General features: G+C 40.7%; 1 protein-coding gene across 1 annotated transcript in view; it reads right to left on the bottom strand.

The window, feature by feature from the left end:
* fam83b (family with sequence similarity 83 member B) overlaps positions 1–9840 on the bottom strand; it is a 67164-nt gene extending 57324 nt beyond the window's left edge. The window contains exon 1 of the mRNA XM_062983066.1: positions 9517–9840. The gene's annotated coding sequence lies outside the window, so the exon portion shown is untranslated. The remainder of the gene's footprint in view (positions 1–9516) is intronic.
* Positions 9841–22743: the final 12903 nt, after the last annotated feature.

The following is a 22743-nucleotide window of genomic DNA, read 5'->3' as shown; positions in this document are numbered from 1 at the left end:
CTCTTTCTGGGAGAAAGACAAGATATTAATGCAAGACAGACAGGGAAAGGGGAAAGACGAGGGGAAAGGAAAGGCGAAGGGAAAGGGAATAGGGAAAGAGAAGAAAGCTTTTGGACTGACAAGAGAACTGGGAAAGGCTGTCGCTCACTTTATATGTTTGATTTATACACTGAACATATATCGGAGAAAGCTAAATTAGACTCAAAGGAATGAGGTATGAAAATTGGATGATGGAATATCAACAATTTAAGACAACCAGATAACACCATGCTAGAAGTAGCCCAGCCTTAGAACAACTATTAAGAAAACTCAAAGAAGTTCAAAATTAGGATTGCAATTGAATAACAAAACAAAATAATGGCAATTGATGATGTGCATAACTTTAAAGTAGACAGTGAAGACATGAAGATAGCCAAAGACTTGCTATTCCTTGACTCAGTGGAATGTTGAAGTCAAGAAATCAGAGGACAAGAATTTGGAAGAGCAGCTGTGAAGAAACTGGATAATATATATTTTCATATGGAAGGATCTATCATGGAATGTCACTTTGAATAGTCCATACTAATATTTCCATTTTCTGCATATGGTTGTGAACGCTGAATAGTGAAAAAGACCGAAAATAAATAAGCTCACTTGAAATGTGCTGGAGAAGAGTCCTATGAATGCCATAGACTACTAAAATGACTAATAATAGTCCTTAGAGCAAGTCAAGGGAGGTTTCAGTTGAGCCAATTGGTACTGGGTCACTTTGAAAGTTTTGTGGCTTTTCACCTTTTTGACTTTATGGTTCACTGCACTTACAGATTGAGATTTTCTATTGAATTTTGTTCTAGCACTGCCCTTTATTGTATTACCCTACCTTGCTTTATACTGAGCAGCCATCAATGTAGTTCAATTTGCTCTTCATGCTTCTCCACCCTTCATGAATATACTGAGTTTCAAATCGTGGGTGTGAAGCCTGGGAGTTTGGCAAAGAAGCTCTGTCGGTCCCAGTCAATTATCCTGCCTGCTTGTTCATGCAAGAAATATTACGTTACAAAGAAATATAAGTTTATCTTCTCCTTTGACTGTTTGTTTATTGTAAAACAGCCAGGAGGCATAGGTTTATGGATTTACAATTTCTTCTATTTCTCCTTGTGGTTCTTCTTTTTAATGAAAGCGAATCATTCAGCTTGTTGTTCCTTTACCACATTTATTATGACACAAACATGTACTCACATTATCTTTGGACTATAAGGGCAAATATATCAGAAAGAAATTGTTGCTTAAATAAGCACATTTCCAGCATGTCCTGTAGAAACCTTACAGGGGTTGCAGAATGGGATAACCTAAATATGTCACCCGATCACAGGGTTGCCAGAGTAAAAAAATGCAGAGGGTGCCTTTACCTTTAATGGTTATGTAGAAGAGGGAATTCAAGCTGATATGGCTTGTAACCAGGTTGCATGATAAATGTCACTTCCTGAAATGTCCTCATCCAATTTTCGCTCTGGAAACCCTAGCACTGGAGCACAAAACTTTCCTTTTTGCCCAGCTGAGTAAAACTGGAATATTGAAGGATGTAGTTACTGAACTCACATGGAAGAGATGAATATGAATACATTTAGATACCAAAAACTGTAAGAAATAACTGTGAATGATACTTCAAGCTGTTTAAAGAATTTAGGATGAACTTCCTGATGGTAAACATTGTTTGTCAATCGAATATATTCTCTGGGAGTGTGGTGGAGTCTCTTCCTCTGGAGAGGACTGGGTGGCCATCTGTTGGGAGTGCTTTGAATGTATTTTCCTACATGGCAAGGGGTTGAATTGGATGGACATTGTGGTCTATTCCAACTCTACGATTCTATGAAAGGGTGATCTCACACTAAACTGGAGTGTATCCAGACTTAGTCATGCAAGAGTAGATACCTCCACACTTAACTCAATAGGACATGTTAGTTGCAATTAATGTAATCCTCAATTCATTCTGCTGCTGTCCTTCAAAGAATGACTAAGTTTGAATGCATCACATTATAAAAGTACCAGGACTGCTCTTAAAAACAATGCTAAGACTGAAATCAGTGCATCTTAAAGTGGGAAACTTCTCCCATAGAAACTGAATTGCTTGACAGTGATAAACCAAATTGTACTGAAGAGATGAACACCTGTATACAGTCACCTTTTTGTTCCAGTGCAAATAAAGCAAAAAACCTCAAAAGGTGTCTAAAGCTGTCACCAGAATATCCTAATACTAGGGCAGGTAGCAGCAGGATTCAAATATTAATCTTTTTTAGAATCCTACTGCTAAAACCAATCTGTCCTAGTACTAGTATATTTTCACCCCAAATAATCCCTGGAACAGGCTGAAAAGCCAAGACACCAAGAAAAAAATTTATAATAGAATACCCATTAAATGAACCTCAACTAAAAGTTCTGTTTCATCCCTTACCAGCTTACCAATTTCTTCAGAAAAGCAAAGTAGGGTGGAAACTGTACTTGCAATAAATGAAGTTATAACTTTTCCCCTATCAAAACTGTGTTGACTATTTTGATGAACAGTATTTTATTTTTTAAAATTTTCTAAAACTGTACTGACATCAATTAATTGTTCTAGATTCAGAAAATAGCCAGTTAATTTTTTTTTAGGGCATAAGCCACCATCCACAAGTAGAATAAATCTAAGCCCACCGAAAACAAAAGTCAGACCTCTGGGTAAACTTGAAGACAATTGTGCAATAAGGCTCCCATTCTATACATTATCTTTCTATCTCACTTGAAGTTTAAACCTCTTAAGGGAATCTACTACATTAAGAAGAAGACTACAATTAATGCAAGGAAGAAGGAATCCATGGGAGATGAATTACTGCTTTCCTTGGCTAGGCGCATGTCCCTTATTTTTTAGACACTTTAAAACCTTAACTGCCATGGCCCAATACTATGGAAACCTAGGAGTTGCAGTTTGGTGAAGCACTAATACTCTTTGGGAAAACAGACTGAAGTATGCTAAAGACCTTGTAAAATGACAACTTCCATGATTCCATGTTTTTTTAATTGTGTCAGAAGCGAATTGAGAATACTGCAAGCTGCTTCTGGTGTGAGAGAATTGGCCGTCTACAAAGACATTGTCCAGGGGACGCCCGGATGTGTTACCATCCTGTGGGAGGCTTTTCTCATGTCCCCACATGGGAAGCTGGGGCTGACAGATGGGAACTCACCCTGTCTTGCGGATTTGTACTGCCGATCCTCAGGTCAGCAGTTAAGCTGGCACAAGGGTCTAATCCACTGCGCCAACGCGGCTCCATATGTGGAGCCATAACAGCTAAAGTAACATCAAACTGCACTAAATCTATAGGGTAAACGCACCCTACAAATCGCAGCAGTCCTAGCAAGCATAGTCAGTGGTAGGAAATGAGAAGCATTGCAATTAAACAACTAGAAATCTTTTTTGCCATTACTGTTGTCAGAGTATCCACTTCCTGCTCTGCAAGGACACTTTTGGAAGTGCAGAAGGAAACGTGCTATACCCGTTAAAAAGGCTTCATCCTAAATAAACAACCTGCCAATGAAGAAGGTGTTCTGAGTCATATGAATTCAATTTTTTAAAATTGACTAAAGCCATTGTCTTAAGCATACCAATCTGCAGTAAAACCTGCATTGTTGTTGTTGTTGCTGTGCCCCTTCAAAGCGTTTCTGACTTACGGCAACCCGATCATAGGGGGTTTTTTTGGCAAAATTTATTCAGAGGGGTGTTTGCCTTTTGCCTCCTTCTGAGGCTGAAGAAGGCTAAATGGTTGACTTCCTTAAGTTTTCCATAGCTAAGTGGGGATTTGAACCTGGGCTTTTAGAGTCATAATCCAATGTCCAAACCACTACCATGATGGATCTACCCACATGTATTCGAAAACCAGGTCTCTTATAATGGAATAATATTCTGCTGCCCTGGATACTAGGACGCAGAGCAATTGATTCAAATTCCAGGAAAGGAGATTCCACCTGAACATTAGGAAAAACTTCCTGACTGTAAGAGCTGTTCAGCAGTGGAACTCTCTGTCATGGAGTGTGGTGGAAGCTTTTTTCCTGGAAACTTTTAAACAGAGGCTGGCTGACCATCTGTTGGGAGTGCTTTGATTGTGCTTTCCCTGAATGGCAGGAGACGGAGTGGATGGCTAACGTGGTCTCTTCCAACTCAATGATTCTATTATTCTATATTTTCTTGTTGATTATCTACTCCATAAATCAATACTGATGCATATAAAATCCTTTAAGCACATATTCAACATTGTAAGCAAGTGCTGTACTGTATATGACATAAATAAGCTATAATGAATCCTGGAGCTAGATACAGTTGTCATCCATGTGGTGCCCATATTTTCAATGTACCGCAGGTTACATTTTGAGACCTTGCTGACTTTCCCATCTCTTCCACCATCCCCTTCGATAAACTAGAGATATCACTTCTTAAATCATAAAGTGTGAAATTAAGGTCAAGTAGACTTGACCTGGAAGGCACTGAACTTTGTCATATCTAGGTGGAGTCTTCATTAATATCTGGCTGTTCTGTACTCATTTCAAAGAGATAAGAAGACTTGCCTAGCTTGGCTCCATTGAGCCTTCCATAACATAAACATCTTGTTTAAAAGTAATTGACAAAGTCCATAAAAGAAATTCCACCCACTGTGGAAAAAAATAACAAAATCCAGCAAATGCTATGAATGTCAATACACTTTTCAAGGCCTTGCCTTTCTCGTCAACCACCTTTCCATTTTTCATTACTGGCAGTAATGAAAATCCTAACCTGCTGAACTATCTTCAGGAATGGCCTTTTAAAATGATTAGCCAAATGTTTAAGGCAAGCTGCCTGTATATATTCACGTATGTGCACTTTCATGTCATATTTCAATGTATGGCAATTGCTTAGGGTTTCTTATGCAATGAATACTCAAAGCCCCTTCCACACTGGCCTATACTCCAGGATCTGATCCCAGATTATATCCTCATCCCAGATTATATGGCAGTGGAGACTCATATAATCCAGTACAAAGCAGATAATCTGGGATCAGATCCTGAGATATAGGCCAGTGTGGAAGGTGCCTCAGAGGTAGTTCACAGCTCCTTTCTGATACATAGGCTACAGCACTTAGTATTTTTTAGTGTCTCCTATTGAAGTACAAAACTAGGCTGACCTTACTCAGCTTCCAAGATCAGAGAGGAGCCTTTAGGGTATTTTGACTCCTTTATAAAACCTGAGCTTCCTTCCTTCCATTCACACTGAAAATGAGAATTGGTGGATGCGTGCATTTTTGAAGAGCAAAAGGAACCTAAAGGCAAGCACTTTACCCTCCTGCTGTTTTTCTCTTTAGTCAGATGCAGATGACTCCAAGGAGATAAGAAATGTAAACCCTTTCACCCCCATGAGTGTAGCCCTGTGTTGCAATGGACCTACTCCCAGGTACGCATAGAGGGAGTTGTCATTTTCTCTAAAACCAAATGCAAAATGAGTAACTGAAATGCCTCCAACAAAACAAAAAACGTCAATTGTATGCGTATACTCTATGACCAACATTTGCCTTCCATACTAATCTTGAGACAAACCAGTTTCTGTTTCATGCGAAAGGAGTCTGAGATCCTGTTATTGGCAATTTCCTTCTCCTACATAGTAAATTAATGAAGGATTTTCACTGGTGGTGTCTCAAGAACTCAGTGAACGTGTGTTAGTTGCCTTTCGACTTGGGTGGCCAGGAGGGAAATTGCCATAGCTGGATAAATATTGCTGCCATGATGCCCCACAGCCTTTCCCTGTTGTGTGGCATTTTCAAGTCTAGTTTTGGCTTTAAAATGCCTTGTTTTCTCACTTGATCCCATTAAAACCATACACTGATGTCACTTCTTTCCCCCTATCCCTACTTTCAGTTTATTCTACTGTAAGATACTGGATGCCTTTTATTTGTACTTTTTGATAATAATAAAACACCATCCCATGCTTTGCAAGGCCTCAATACTCAATATTTTGTGATGACAGGGGAATGAATAGTTGTTTCAATTTTTCCCTAAATACCATAAAGACTTCTGATCCCATGGAGCCTTGGTGGCTCAGTGGGTTAAATCCTTGTGCCAGCAGGACTGCTGACCAAAAGATTGATTCAAATCCAGGGAGCTAGGTGAGCTCCCATCTGTCAGCTCCAGCTTCCCATGCAGGGACATGAGAAAAGCCTCCCACAGGATGATAAAACATCCAGGTGTCCCCTGAGCAACGTCCTTGCAGACGGCCAATTCCCTTACACCAGAAGCGACTTTCAGTTTCTAATGTTGCTCCTGATGTGAAAAAATATCTGATCCCTTCTACTTTGAGTCTCTTTGTGGAAAGAAAAAGCAGGGTATAAATAAACATAATACAGTAGAGTCTCACTTACCCAACATTCGCTTATCCAACGTTCTGCATTATCCAACGCATTTTTGTAGTCAATGTTTTCAATACATCGTGATATTTTGGTGCTAAATTCGTAAATACAGTCATTACTACGTAGCATTACTACATATTGAACTACTTTTTCTGTCAAATTTGTTGTATAACATGATGTTTTGGTGCTTAATTTGTAAAATCATAACCTAATTTGATGTTTAATAGGCTTCTCCTTAATTTCTCCTTATTATCCAACATATTCGCTTATCCAATGTTCTGCCGGCCCGTTTATGTCAGATAAGTGAGACTCTACTGTAATAACAAATAATGTGATCTTTGAAACTAAGCAGGGTTGGCTCTGGTGGTTAGTACTTGGATAGGAGACCACCAGTGAATATCAAGTGCCTCAGGCTAAATTTTGGATAAACAACCAGGAGTATTCCTTGCTTAAGAAAACCCCATCAGATTCATGGGCCCACCATAAACTGACAGACAATTTGAAGGTACACACATACTGTACATAAGTTTAAACACACAAACCTAAGTCCAAAGGTGACTTGAAGGCACACATATACATATACTACTGTGATTTATGCCAATCTGTATTTATTTATACTCCATCTTCCAATGGAGGGAAATTATTGGTGTGTTGTTAGTGCTCCAGCTCGGGACAGACAGCCTAAGACAATTCTATGATTTTGGTTTTAAAAAAAAAAGCCCCAAATCCTGTCTAATTGTGGAAGTTAAGCAGTATCAGTCCTGAATCATACTTACATGGGACACCGCTATATTTCATAAGAAAGAACTGGCAAAACCACCTCTGAGTATCCCTTGCCTAAGAAAACCCAGTTAAATGCATGGAGTCCTCATAAATTAACTCACGCACAAACACAATGGTACCAGCAACCATATATTACAAAACCTTAAATGGTGCAGCTGAACCAAGTTCCACAAAAAGAATCTCCCACAATAAAAGACTTTGCAAATGTAAAAAGTGGGAAAACTTTCCAAACCAAATGAAGTGGAAGTATACATTGTTTTCCATTCTAATTTCTGTTTTGTCTCATTTTGAAAAATAACATTTTTATTTTATATTTTATTTTATTTAGTGATATAAAGGGGGCACCACAATCTCTTGAATGTGAAGGGCCTGCTGCCACCACCAAATTGATAGATTGCCTTTGTAATTGTTGTAAGCCATTTTGAATCCCAGTCCAAGACAGAATAACAAATCATTATTATCATCACCACAGCAGTAGCCCCAAATTTGGTAGTTTGTGGATTTTGAACAATGTCTTTTTAATTTTTGTAAACCACTCTAAAGGAAAGCAGGATAAAAAGTATCACCACCATCATAATCACTATAGCAGCTGCCACCACTAGACTGTTGCTTACGGACATTTGTGTGTGTGTGTGTGTGTGTGTGTGAACCACTTTGAGTTCCAATCTGGGGAAAAGTAGGAAGTAACAACAACAACAACAACAACAGCCAGTATTGTGCACAAGGCAGTAACAGGGAGATCATATTATGATTTTTATCAATGGCTTTTTAAATTGTCTTAACCCACTTTGAATCCCAGCCCGAGAAAGTAAAGTAACAATAACAATAGCAGCAGCCATCATTATCAGATTTGGTATATTATGGATTTTAACAATGATTTTGTAGTTTTTGTTAACCACTCTGAATCCCAGTTGAGAAAGTAGAATAATAATAATAATCATCATCATCATCATCATCATCATCATCATCATCTGCATGCATTATTCACCGATTTATCACATAGTACTAGATACCTGGGAAGTGTCCAACGTGTGAACCAATACAAACAGCAGCATAGTGATCTTGTTTGCTGTGTACTAATCTTGTGCATCAAATAATAATAGTAATAATAGCAGCAGCCACCAAGTGTGGTAGTTTGTGGATTTTTAATTATGTATTTTTGGTTGTAAGCACTCTGAGCTCCAATCTGGGGGAAAGGTGGGCAATGTTGATGATTATAATAACACTATGTAACAACATTTGGAAAAAAAATCCATTCCTGGTTTGAAAGTTATTTCCTGTTTAACTGTGCAGTACTTACTTTGAAAGTACAGTAGTTGTTATACTCCAGAAACGTCAGTTTTTGTGGCTGCCACAAACTATGTTGAATTGGTTGACACTCGGGGCCCTTCCATACAGCCATATAACCCAGAATATCAAGGCAGACAATCCCACTTTATCTGTTTTGAACTGGGTTATCTGAGTCCACACTGCCATATATTCCAGTTCAAAGCAGATAATATGGGATTGTATACAGCTGTGTGGTAGGGGCCAAGGATGAGATATGTATTGAAAAACTATAGCAAAATATGCTGCAGGATGTCCCACAAAAACAAGGGGCCCTTCAACACAGCCATATAACCCAGAATACCAAATCACACAATATCTGCAATGAACTGGGTTATCAGAGTCCATGCTGCCACATAAACCAGTGCAAAGCAGATAATGTGGGATTTTATACTGTTGTGTGGAAGAGGCCAAAGTTTTGTAGTTGAATGAACTTTTTCCCCTTCTTTTCATGATAGAACCAATTAGGAAATGACATTTATAACCTAGGAACAAAAACTGTTAGACAGTATATTGTAATACAATAGCAGATAGTTTGTGGATTTTAACAATGCCTTTTTTATTTATGAGCCACTCTGAGCACCAATCTGGGGAAGAGGTGAGTAATAATAATAATAATACTAATAATAATAATAATAATAGCAGCAGCAGGCACAGGAAGCCTTAGCTGCAATTCTCTCCCCTTGATCCCTTTCTTTCCAAACCCTTCAAAGCAGGAGCCCTGTTCTTTTCTTGCTGCCCCTCTTTTCCCTGGATGCCTGCCTGCCTTCTCTGGATAACAAATGAATGAAAGGGCAAGCAAAGCCACAACTTTGGGCGCCTCTACACTGCAGAATGAATACAGTTGGACACCCCTTCCTTCGCCTTGGCTCCATGCTAGGAATCTTGAGAGTTGTCTTTCGTTGAGGCACCAAGACTCCAACTCCCATATGATTCAACAGCACTGAGATAAGGCAGTCCAAACAGAGTCCATCTGCCTTCGTTTCCCAGTGTAGAAGCCCTCTCTTCCTCAGTCAGCGACACTTACTTGGGATCCAGGGGTCTCCGCGGGAAAAGGCGCAAGGAACAGGAAGGCAAGGCTGTGCGTTTCCAGGGAGAGAGAGCCAGGGAGAGAGGAATGAGCCCCGCTTCAAGTTGAGACAGGGCTGGCTCCCTCTTGGCAGGTATTTCCTGCCCTGCTCTCTCTCTCTGTTTCTCTTTCTCTCTCTCGCTCTCTCTCTCTCTTGCTGGCGTTGTGGGCAAGGCAGGGCAAGGCAGGGGCGGGGAGGCCAGTTGCAACATGTTCGGGGAAGTGTGGGACCCAGCCCGAGACGAAGCAGAGCAGGAACCAGTTTGAAGCCTGAACCCAGAGGACCCAGAGGCTCTCTTTCTCCTCCTCCCCGCCCGAGCAGCAAGGGGCCGCCGACTCCATGAGGATCCCCTGCCAGTCCTTTGTTATGAGAACGCATCTGCACTGTAGAAGTGATGCACTTTGAGACCGCTTGGACTGCCATGGCTCAATGCCGAGGAATCACAGGGACTGCCTTCCAACGTCTTCATTCAGCCAAGCTGCAATTCCCAAGGATTCCATAGCACCTAGCCATGGCACTTCCAGTGGTGTCCAGTTACATTCCTTCCCCTGTGTAGATGCACCCCTGCTGTAATGGTTTGAGTGCTGAACTACAGCTCGGAATTTCTGGTTCAACCCTGGAAACTCACTAGGTGATCTGGGGCAAGTCACACTCTTTCACAAAACCTCTTTGGAGAAATCTTGCTAAGAAAACCCTGTAATAATAATAATAATAATATTTTGATTTGTTCCTTGACAAAATTGAAGGAAAAGCTGATAAGGAGAAGACCTGGCTCTGGCTCACAAATGGGACACTGAAGAAGGAGACAGAAGGCCTGATCCTTGCAGCCCAGGAGCAAGCCATCAGGACAAATGCAATTACGGCCAAGATCGAAAAATCAGCTGATGACCCAAAATGCAGACTGTGCAAGGAAACCGACAAAACCATTGATCATATCCTCAGCTGCTGTAAGAAAATCACACAGACAGAATACAAACAGAGGCACAACTATGTGGCTCAAATGATTCATTGGAACTTATGCCTCAAGTACCACCTGCCAGCAGGAAAGAACTGGTGGGATCACAAACCTGCAAAAGTATTGGAAAATGAGCATGCAAAGATACTGTGGGACTTCCGAATCCAGACTGACAAAGTTCTGGAACACAACACACCAGACATCACAGTTGTAGAAAAGAAAAAGGTTTGGATCATTGATGTTGCCATCCCAGGTGACAGTCACATTGACGAAAAACAACAGGAAAAACTCAGCCGCTATCAGGACTTCAAGATTGAACTTCAAAGACTCTGGCAGAAACCAGTGCAGGTGGTCCCGGTTTGGGTGCCATGCCAAAAGATCTCAGCCGGCATTTGGAAACAATAGACATTGACAAAATTACCATCTGCCAACTGCAATAGGCCACCCTACTGGGATCTGCACGCATCATCCGAAAATACATCACACGGTCCTAGACACTTGGGAAGTGTTCGACTTGTGATTTTGTGATAAGAAATCCAGCATATCTATCTTGTTTGCTGTGTCATAATAAAATAATAATAATTTGATTTGTTACTTGCCCCTCCTAACACTTTGAAGCAGGGTACAATGCAGTCAAAATATATTAAAAATACATACAACAACACAAATATATCAAAATACAGAGAGTCCCCAAGTTACAAATGAGATAGGTTCTGTGGGCCTGGAAAACTTACAGCAACTCAGAGATCAGTTCTGTAAGTTTGTTCTTATGTTGAGTTTGTACATAAGTTGGAACAGGTGCATATGCTTCTTGGCAGGGGTTTGAACTGGATGGCCCACAAGGTCTCTTCCAACTCTATTATTCTATGATTCTAGGTAAAAATTATAAATGTAACTCCAGTCATATATATAATATATGCATTTTATCGCATAGGGAAGGTTTGACTCCCTTGTAGTGTTTGCTGACTGGGCCCCTGTTCAGAAGATTTCACCCCACTTTCTGTCTGTGTGATTATTGGATTTTGAAAAAATTAGCATGTTGTGTAAACAAGAATTGGCAATAAAGCTCCAGTTGAGACACCTTTTCCCCATGATAACCCCTGCAGGAGTGAATTTCTCTTCCAAGAGGTCAATTTGTCTCACTTTCTGTTGTCTCCCCTGTTTGTAACTGTGAGTCATTTGTAAGTCAGATGTTTGTATTTATTTATGTACTGTATTTATATGCCACTTTTCTCACCCCAGGGGGGACTCAAAGCAGTTTACAACATAATAATGGCAAAATTCAATGCCTAATATACATATAAAACCAAATCATAAAATCTAAACAAAAACATAGCTATGCATTAAAATCAGTAAGATCATTAAACATAAGATATAAACAACATTTAGACATGAAGACATAAAATCATATATATCTCAGGAATGTTAATGTGTGATTTGTGTATTGGTAGTGTTTAAATGAAATTTGTGTCTGGCATGTATTGCATACAGGTTGCATCATCCAGAATATGCTATAGTCTGTAAAGAGTTAATGACTGAGAAGCTGTGTTGACCTTGATATGTGACTGGAACCTGGGGAGTGTCCAGACTGATTGACAGTTGAGATCTTGCTCTGTTCTGAGTTTGTGTCTGCCTAGAGTGAAAGCCAAGCCTGTGTTCGTCTGCAATTCTGTTTGTCTTGTATAGTAAAACTTTATATATATTTTTTAACATTGTCTCTGACGTCTCTTCGTTCTGCGCTCCATTGACAACATACAACTGCTGCTACGCTGCGAATTACTCTGACAAGGAACTGCCTGTACAGGGTACAAAGATTTGCCTTAGAGACCTCCTAAATCTGAATCACAGCACCAATTTAGATGTGTGGCTTGATTTTATTGAATTTTGTTCTGGGCATTGAATTTTGCCAGTCTCTGTAAGCCGCCTTGAGTCCCCTTGGGTGAGAAAGGTGGGGTAGAAGTGTTGTAAATAAAGAAATAAAGAAATAAATTGAAAACAAGGCACACAACAACAACAAAGACATTAGGGCCTAAATACCCTACAGAGGTTAAATCGCATCTGATCTTGGAAGCTAAGCAGGCTCAGCCCTGGTTAGTACTTGGATGAGAGACCATAAATGAATACCAGGTGCTGGAGGATATATTTCAGAGGGAGGAACTGACAAAAGCATTTCTGAGTATTCCTTGCCTAGGAAAACCCTATGAAATTAATGGGGTTGCCATAAGCCAGCAGGCAACTCAAAAGCAAAATGCATCCATATTCTGGACCACAGTTTCTTGCCTCAACTGGGCATAAGGCCAAGGGGTGCAGAGGCTTTTGTCCTCAAATGTCCACCCTACAATTTCCCAGAGCAAAGGATTATGTGAATTGTAGACAAAACAACAGGAAAGCCAAAGATTCCGCATCCCGGATGTAAGGTGTTGTTTTATTCAGGGCTAGATGTTACCCAACTACACATGACATGAGAGAAAAAAAAACAAAAGAAAAGGTGTGTCATCACTGCCACTTCTCTTTCTATTGATCTTATGCATGAGATTACAGAATTTGATTATTACAGCCTCTCCTTCTGAACCTTGCCCTACAGTACAGGCTGGATAAAAGCAAGGGTAAGGGCTTTTTTTTTTTTTTTGCTGAAAAAAGCCCCTTAAGTATCTTCCTGCAGAACTTCTGGAAGCAACTGTGGAAGTGTATTACCTTGAGGAAGTGTGCAAGGAGTGGGATGATTTATCTGCTCCAGGTTTTAGTCCCAAATTTAACAAGACTATCCAAGGTGGATGTGCCATAGTCAAGTGAGTTGAGCACATTGGATAGCTCCTCAGACATTCAGGATAAAACACACAGTGGATTCACTGCTCTGTTTACAGGGAAGTGACCAGTTTAATGCACAGTAATTTCCAACAGGGAGCTGTGGCATGGGCTGGTCCATGAGGTCACAAAGAGTCGTAAACGACTGAACGAATAAACAACAACAATTTTTCAAACCATTCACCCTTATTTTCTAAGACCCCATCTACACTGACCATTTTAATGTAGTTTCAAATACCGTTTCCCCTAAAATAAGACATCCCCAGAAAATAAGACCTAGTAGAGGTTTTGCTGAATTGCTAAATATAAGGCCTCCCCCAAAAGTAAGACCTAGCAAAGTTTTTGTTTGGAAGCATGCCCGCCGAACAGAACAACAGAGCATGCAGGTTTGGTAAATGTATGTACCATAAAGTGTTGTACATGGAAATAATGGTAGTAACAAGAAATTCTTGATAGGATTCACAGTTTGTCTGGTTATGCTAGTTTGTGATGACAACTACTGTACAGTATATAATAAATGTTCATTTTTTGTTCAACAATAAATGTGAATTCTTCTTCATGGAAAAATAAGACGTCCTCTGAAAATAAGACCTAGAGCATCTTAAGGAGCAAAAATTAATATAAAACACTGTCTTATTTTCAGGGAAACACGGTATGCAATTCTATCAAAACTGAAAGGTGTGTCCCATCAAGGGCACCAAACACATGAGACGCTCAGTAAACCAGAATCCATCGAGATTGGAAGGTGCAGAATAAATGGATCTTCTGGTTGCCTGGGAGTTCCTGTTAAAGGAGGCCTAGCTAATTCTATCCCCAATACCATACCATCCAATATCATTCCATGTATTTATCATCCTCATCATTCCTCTGGATTGTATTAATTACTGTAATATTGCAATCAATACAGTAATTAAAAGACAAACAGAGGCCTGCTCCTTCTGCCCTGCCATGCAATCTGGATTACTGAATTAGAAAATCCACATTATCTGCTCTGAACTGGATTATAGGAGTCCATGCTGCCATATAATCTGGTTCAAAGCAAACAATCTGGATTATATACATCAGTGCAGAAAGGGCCTTGGTGCCTCTTGTACACACTTCCTAGGACAACAATGAAGGAGAAGAAGAAAAAGAGACAAAGGCAGTTTCAAGATTCATGTTGTTTATTCCAATTGGCTTGCATTTGTTGGTTAGGTCAAGATGGGCCTGTTGTGGTCTGAGAGTGCGTCTGAGCCTGACTTGGTGAGGCCTTTGCCGGATGCCCCGAGGAAGGCGAAAAACCTCCAGGACCAGGGTCCAATCCGCCCTGGAGGAAAATTCCTTCCCGACCCCAAACGTGGCGGTCAGTGCTACCCAGGGCATGGCGGAAAAGACCTTTCCTTCCCTTCCTCCTCTCCTTTCCTTTCCTTTCCTTTCCTTTCCTTTCCTTTCCTTTCCTTTCCTTTCCTTTCCTTTCCTTTCCTTTTCTGTCAAGTGGAGGGTGATCTGGGCATCTATCTTTCTCTAGTCATCCAACACTTTCTTGCTGTTTGGTTGTTTGCAGTCAGTTGTATCCAGCAGTGTGCCATCTTCAGTTTCCAAATGGTGACAGTTTCCTTCTTCTTTGTTCCCCTGAAGACCTTGCCTTCCTACTTTCTCTGGACACGGATTTTCCATTTCAAAGTTTCCATATCCACATGCTTTCTTAATTTTCCCTCACAAAGACATCACCTTTTCCTGAGTTGAGCTTAGTGAGTTGTATCTAGTGAACCTTCCTACCCGGCAGCCGCTGCCGGATGCCCAGAGGAAGGCGAAAAACCTCCCAGGTCCTCGGCCAACCGGTCCTGGAGGAAAATTCCTTCCCGGCCCCAAAAGTGGCGGCCAGTGCGACCCTGGGCATGGCGGAAAGGGCCCTCGGGACTTACCCGCCTGAGCCTCTCCTTCTGACACCCGCTTGCCGGGATGTCTCCTTCCACATGGCAAGGTGGCCAAAGACTCCTTGGAAGAGGGACTCTTCTCCGTTGGAGATCTCTGCATGGAAATGGGTCACCCGCTTCTCAAGGCTGCGTTAGTCATGGGTTCCTGGCATTCAGACTCAGGCAGGAGGGTCTTTGGGGTCTCTTCTCACTAGGATTCTTAGTTTTCCAAGAGAAAACACCGCTCTCCTTTGGGTGCAAAAGGAAAACCATTCCTTTTGGCTTCTTCCAACAGCCGTGCGTTTCCAGAGTCACCTGTGCCTGGCAAGTGTCGCCTTTTCTCCCAGGGCGTTCCTCCTCCTTCGGGGCCAGTCTTCAGTCCACGTCAAGACCTGGTTCTTCCCAACTGTCTCTTGCTGCGCACAGGTGTTTGACTCTGAGATACATACATGTATTCTGCACTTCTCTAGGGCACACCTGCTTTTCTCCTGCCTATCTTGGTTTTCCTCCCAATCAAATCAACTTTCTGCCTGCCTGCCTGCCTGCCTGCCTTCTTTCCTTTCCTTTCCTTTCCTTTCCTTTCCTTTCCTTTCCTTTCCTTTCCTTTCCTTTCCTTTCCTTTCCTTTCCTTTCCTTTCCTTTCCTTTCCCTTCCCTTCCTTTCTTTTCCTTTCCTTTCCTTTCCTTTCCTTTCCTTCCTTCCTTCCTTTCATTTTATTTCTTCCTTCCTTATTGATTTCTCTTCGTGCAGATCCATTTCATTGGATGCTTCCAGAGAATAGATTTTTAAAAATGCCTCTTCACTTACCTGATGATTGAGTGTCCTTCCTCTTCATCACTTTCCTGATTATTTGGCATTTTCCTCTTCATCCCTTACCTGATAATGTGCTATCCTTCCTCTTCTCTTACCTGGTTATTGAATATACTTCCTCTTCTCTTACCTGATAATAGGGTGACCTTCCTCTTCATCACTTACCTGATTATTAGGCATTTTTCCTCTTCATCCCTTACCTGATATTTTTGTTTGCCTTCCTCTTCTCTTACCTGATCATTGGATATACTTCCTCTTCATCACTTACCTGATAATTGTGTATTCTTCCTCTTCATCACGTACCTGAGTAGAATGTATGTTTTCTCTTCAATCCTTACCTGATGATTTGGTAGCCTTCCTCTTCTCTTTCCCAATTGTTGAGTATTCTTCCTCTTCATCACTTTCCGGATTATTAGGTATGTTTCCTCTTCATCCCTTACCTGATAATGAAATATCCTTCCTCTTCTCTTACCTGATAATTGTGTGACCTTCCTCTTCAACCCTTATCTGATTAGGTATTTTTCCTCTTCATCCCTTACCTGATCATTTGGTGGCCTTCCTCTTCTCTTACCTGATCTTTGGGTGTCTTTCCTCTTCATCCCTTACCTGAACATGGACTCTCCTTCCTCTTCATCCCTTACCTGACTGCTGGCTCTCCTCCCTCCCCTCCGTCTCTTACCTGGTTGGATCTCCATCCTCTGCTTCCCTTACCTGGTGATGGGACATCCGCTTCTCTTTCTGGCCATGGGAAGCCCCTCTCAGCCCCTTTCGGGACCCTTTTGCCCCAGGGCTGGGGCTCCTCAACTGTCAACCTCAACTGTCAGCCTCAACTATGACAGGCAGCCTCAACTATCATAGAACCATGTGCGCATCACAATCGAAGGCAGGGTGCATCATCCCAGCCTCGTGTGGGCCTCACTGGCCTTGCTAAAGTACAAACTGAAGTGGGGCCTTTTTAAAAGAGGTGTCAATAGGAGGGATTTCAGTTCCTTGTACAACCAGGGAACAGGCAAAGAAATTCCCTCTTTTGCACCCATTTAAAGAGGCAGGGATCCTTCCCGCATTCCCATTTGAGAACTGAACCCTAAAGCGATCCCTTTATGTGTTCTGATGGATATTATTGTGACACCCCAAGTAATCATAGTCTATATTTACCGTATTTAAAAAATAATCGGGGTTGTTGTGTGTTTTCCGGGCTGTACGGCCATGTTCCAGAAGCATTCTCTCCTGACGTTCTGCTCACATCTATTACCTCTTTGATTTACAGTAGAGTCTCACTTATCCAAGCCTTGCTTACCCAAGCTTCTGGATTATCCAAGCAATTTTTGTAGTCAATGTTTTCAATATATCATGATATTTTGGTGCTAAATTCGTAAATACAGTAATTACAACATAACATTACTGTGTATTGAACTACTTTTTGTGTCAAATTTGTTGTATAACATGATATTTTGGTGCTTAATTTGTAAAATCATAACCTAATTTGATGTTTAATAGGCTTTTCCTTAATCCTTATTATCCAAGATATTCGCTTATCCAAGCTTCTGCTGGCCCATTTAGCTTGGATAAGTGAGACTCTACTGTACCCCTTTCATTTAAATTCAGTCATTTCTCCAACAACACTATGTAACAAAATTTGGGGGGGGGGGGGGGGGGAATGTTCTGTTCCTGGTTTGAAAGTGGGATTTCCTGTGTAATGGTGCGGTCCTGACTTGGAAAGCAGTTGTTCGACTTCAGAAACTTTGTTTTCATTCCTGAATGGGTTGAGACTATGAAAACAATAGCAAAAATTATTTATTTATTTATTTACAGTATTTATATTCCGCCCTTCTCACCCTGAAGGGGACTCAGGGCAGATCACATTGTACACATATAAGGCAAACATTCAATCTATATATATATAAAAGAGTGATGGCATCACGGCAATTCACAAAACAACAAAAGTACAGGCCCCCCAACCTCAAAATTTGACAACACAACCCATCATCCACGCCTCAAGGTTGATACAACAAAAAGAAAAGAAAAATAAAGTCCTAATTAGAGGGAGAGCAATAATTTTTTTTATCCAATTGCTGCCAGTTTAGAGGGCTAATCTCTGCCCACTTGGTTGCCTAGCAACCAAGGGACAGCCAGGTTTCAGTTAGGGGACAGGCAGATTTAGGCCTCACTTAGACTTCTTCCACAGATTATCTAATTTGCACTGGATTATATGGCAGTGTAGACTCAAGGCCCTTCCACACAGCTATATAACCCATTTATAATCTTATATTATCTGCTTTGAACTGGATTATCTTGACTCCACACTGCCATATAATCCACTTCAGTGTGCATTTTATACAGCTGTGAAGAAGGGGCCTCATATAATCCAGTTCTAAGCAGATAATTTAAGATTAGAAATATACAGTAGAGTCTCACTTATCCAACGTAAACAGGCCGGCAGGATAAGTGAATATGTTGGATAATAAGAAGGGATTCAGGAAAAGCCAATTAAACATCAAATTAGGAAATCGTTATACAAATTAAGCACCAAAGCATCATATTATACAACAAATTTGACAGAAAAAGTAATTCCATGCACAGTAATGCTATGTAGTAATTACAATAGAGTCTCACTTATCCAACACTCGCTTATCCAACGTTCTGGATTATCCAACGCATTTTTGTAGTCAATGCTTTCAATATATCGTGATATTTTGGTGCTAAATTCATAAATACAGTAATTACTATATAGCATTACTGTGTACTGAACTACCTTTCTGACAAATTTGTTGTCTAACATGATGTTTTGGTGCTTAATTTGTAAAATCATAACTTAATTTGATGTTTAATAGGGTTATCCTTAATTCCTCATTATCCAACATATTCGCTTATCCAACATTCTGCCGGCCCGTTTATGTTGGATAAGTGAGACTCTACTGTACTGTATTTACAAATTTACCACTAAAATATCACAATGAATTTAAAACACTGACTACAAAAACATTGATTATGAAAAGGCAGACTGCGTTGGATAATCCAGAACATTGTATAAGCGAATGTTGGATAAGTGAGATTCTTCTTTAATATGAAATAATTACTGGGATAGAATAATGCCGAACAATATAATCTCTAAAACCAGGACAGTAAATAAACAGGGGAATTCCAAACAGGAAACAATCAGGACCAGCTAACACCTCCCAACAAAGTATTCCCATCATCAAAGTCTGGCAAATCCTCTGTTTTCTCAGGGCCGCAGACAGTAGAAGCACATAAAATATCGCAAACAACACCACTCTGAAAACAAGCGAATTCCAGACAGGAAACAATCAGGGCCAGCTAACACCTCCCAACAAAGTATTCCTATCATCAAAGTCTGGAAAATCCTCTGTTTTCTCAGGGCCACAGACATAAAATATCGCAAACAACACCACTCTGAAAACAAGGGAATTCCAGACAGGAAACAATCAGGGCCAGCTAACACCTCCCAACAAAAAATTCACTCAGGGAGGAAACAGCCAGGCTTTAAAGCTGCAAGGCCATTACATCCTAATCATTTTTCCTAATTGCAGCATTCATACGTGCCTCCAACAAACAAAAAAAACCAATCAGAAATATTGTATATTCACAACCTTTAGGAAATAATATCCCCTGATGGCGCAGCGTGTTAAAGCGCTGAGCTGCTGAACTTCTGGACCGAAAGGCCACAGGTTTGAATTGGGGGAGCGGAGAGAGCCCCCACTGTTAGCCCCAGCTTCTGCCAACCCAGAAGTTCAAAAACATGCAAATGTGAGTGCATCAATAGGTACTGCTCCGGCGGGAAGGTAACGCCGCTCCATGTAGTCATCCCACATGACCTTGGAGGAGTCTACGGACAACGCTGGCTCTTCGGCTTAGAAATGGAGATGAGCACCAACCTCCAGAGTCAGACACGACTGGACTTAATGTCTGGGGAAAACCTTTACCCTTGACCTTAACTACCACCAATTCCTCAATACTTTATTTCCCATACCACCAGACTTTGCCACAGCAACGCGTGGCCGGGCACAGCTAGTGCCCTATAACATAGAACAGAGACACAGACAGATGCAGAGGCAATTTAAACCTTCTCCAGCTTCCAGCTTCCTGAGGGTATGCTTGATTCCGGCCACAGGGGAGCAGCTGCTTCATCATCCACTGTGAATGCACTTCCTCATTCCAATGGTGGCTGGATGATTTTTATGGTGTCGTAAATTAGCCTCCCCACATATATGTGGTACCTAAATTTCCTACTTGGTAGATGCAACTATCTTTCGGGTTGCTTAGGTCAGCAACGAGCAGGGGCTATATTTTATTTTTTAATTGTCGGGTGCTCACCCCGACATGGGCTGGCCTCGAACTCATGACATCTTGGTCAAAGTGATTTATTTCAGCTGGCTGCTAACCAGCCTGCGCCATAGCCCAGCCCTGCATGTATTGCAGGATGATGTCCCTCCTGGAGACACAAAGTTTGGGCAGTTTAATAAACATAATAATAATAATACAGTAGACTCTCACTTATCCAACATAAACGGGATGGCAGAACGTTGGATAAGCGAATATGTTGGATAATAAGGAGAGATTAAGGAGAAGCCTATTAGACATCAAATTAGGTTATGATTTTACAAATTAAGCACCAAAACATCATGTTATACAACAAAATTGAACGAAAAAGTAGTTCAATAGGCAGTAATGCTATGTAGTAATTACTGTATTTATGAATTTAGCACCAAAATATTATGAAGTATTGAAAACATTGACTACAAAAATGCGTTGGATAATCCAGAACGTTGGATAAGCGGATGTTGGATAAGTGAGATTCTACTGTAATAATAATAATAATAATAAAAACTTTATTTTTGTACTCTGCCTCCATCTCCACAAAAGGACTCGGTAATCACAACAAAACAAAACAATATACATACATAATAAACGTCATCAGCAGATAAAAATACATCAAGATAAAAAACACAATTATGCACAGTAACACAGCAAAATAAAATAGTGACAATAGCATGATTAAACATACTGTAAATACTAGAGTATAAGCCGGGTTTTTCAGCACTTTTTTAGGACTGAAAAAGCCCCCCCTTGGCTTATACTCAAGTGAAGGTCCTGGTTGGCTTATATTCGGGTCGCCTTATACTCGAGAATATATGGTACATTTATTATTTTTCTCTATTATTATTAAAGTTATTATTTACTCTATTATTATTGTTACACTTATTTTACTCCATTATTGTTGTTACTATTACATTTATTTTACTCTATTTTTATTATTAACTAGCTGTGCCCGGCCACGCGTTGCTGTGGCGAAGTATGGTGGTATGGGAAATAAAGTATTGAGGAATTGGTGGTAGTTAAGGTCAAGGGTAAAGGTTTTCCCCAGACATTAAGTCCAGTCGTGTCTGACTCTGGAGGTTGGTGCTCATCTCCATTTCTAAGCCGAATAGCCGGCGTTGTCCGTAGACTCCTCCAAGGTCATGTGGGATGACTACATGGAGCGGCGTTACCTTCCCGCCGGAGCAGTACCTATTGATGCACTCACATTTGCATGTTTTCGAACTTCTGGGTTGGCAGAAGCTGGGGCTAACAGTGGGGGCTCTCTCCGCTCCCCCAATTCAAACCTGTGGCCTTTCGGTCCAGAAGTTCAGCAGCTCAGCGCTTTAACACGCTGCGCCATCAGGGGATATTATTTCCTAAAGGTTGTGAATATACAATATTTCTGATTGGTTTTTTTTGTTTGTTGGAGGCAAGTATGAATGCTGCAATTAGGAAAAATGATTAGGATGTAATGGCCTTGCAGCTTTAAAGCCTGGCTGTTTCCCCCCTGAGTGAATTTTTTGTTGGGAGGTGTTAGCTGGCCCTGATTGTTTCCTCTCTGGAATTCCCTTGTTTTCAGAGTGGTGTTGTTTGCGACATTTTATGTGCTTCTACTGTCTGTGGCCCTGAGAAAACAGGATTTGCCAGACTTTGATGATGGGAATACTTTGTTGGGAGGTGTTATCTGGCCCCGATTGTTTCCTGTGTGGAATTCCCCTGTTTTCAGAGTGGTGTTGTTTGCGATATTTTATGTGCTTCTACTGTCTGCGGCCCTGAGAAAACAGAGGATTTGCCAGACTTTGATGATGGGAATACTTTGTTGGGAGGTGTTAGCTGGTCCTGATTGTTTCCTGTTTGGAATTCCCCTGTTTATTTACTGTCCTGGTTTTAGAGATTATATTGTTCGGCATTATTCTATCCCAGTAATTATTTCATATTAAAGAAGAATCTCACTTATCCAACATTCGCTTATACAATGTTCTGGATTATCCAACGCAGTCTGCCTTTTCATAATCAATGTTTTTGTAGTCAGTGTTTTAAATTCATTGTGATATTTTAGTGGTAAATTTGTAAATACAGTACAGTAGAGTCTCACTTATCCAACATAAACGGGCCGGCAGAACATTGGATAAGCGAATATGTTGGATAATGAGGAATTAAGGATAACCCTATTAAACATCAAATTAAGTTATGATTTTACAAATTAAGCACCAAAACATCATGTTAGACAACAAATTTGTCAGAAAAGTAGTTCAGTACACAGTAATGCTATATAGTAATTACTGTATTTATGAATTTAGCACCAAAATATCACGATATATTGAAAGCATTGACTACAAAAATGCATTGGATAATCCAGAACGTTGGATAAGCGAGTGTTGGATAAGTGAGACTCTATTGTA

Source organism: Anolis carolinensis, chromosome 1 (assembly GCF_035594765.1).
Source record: "Anolis carolinensis isolate JA03-04 chromosome 1, rAnoCar3.1.pri, whole genome shotgun sequence".
In the NCBI taxonomy this organism is placed as follows: Eukaryota; Metazoa; Chordata; class Lepidosauria; order Squamata; family Dactyloidae; genus Anolis; species Anolis carolinensis.
This window is presented reverse-complemented; position numbering and strand designations above follow the sequence as displayed.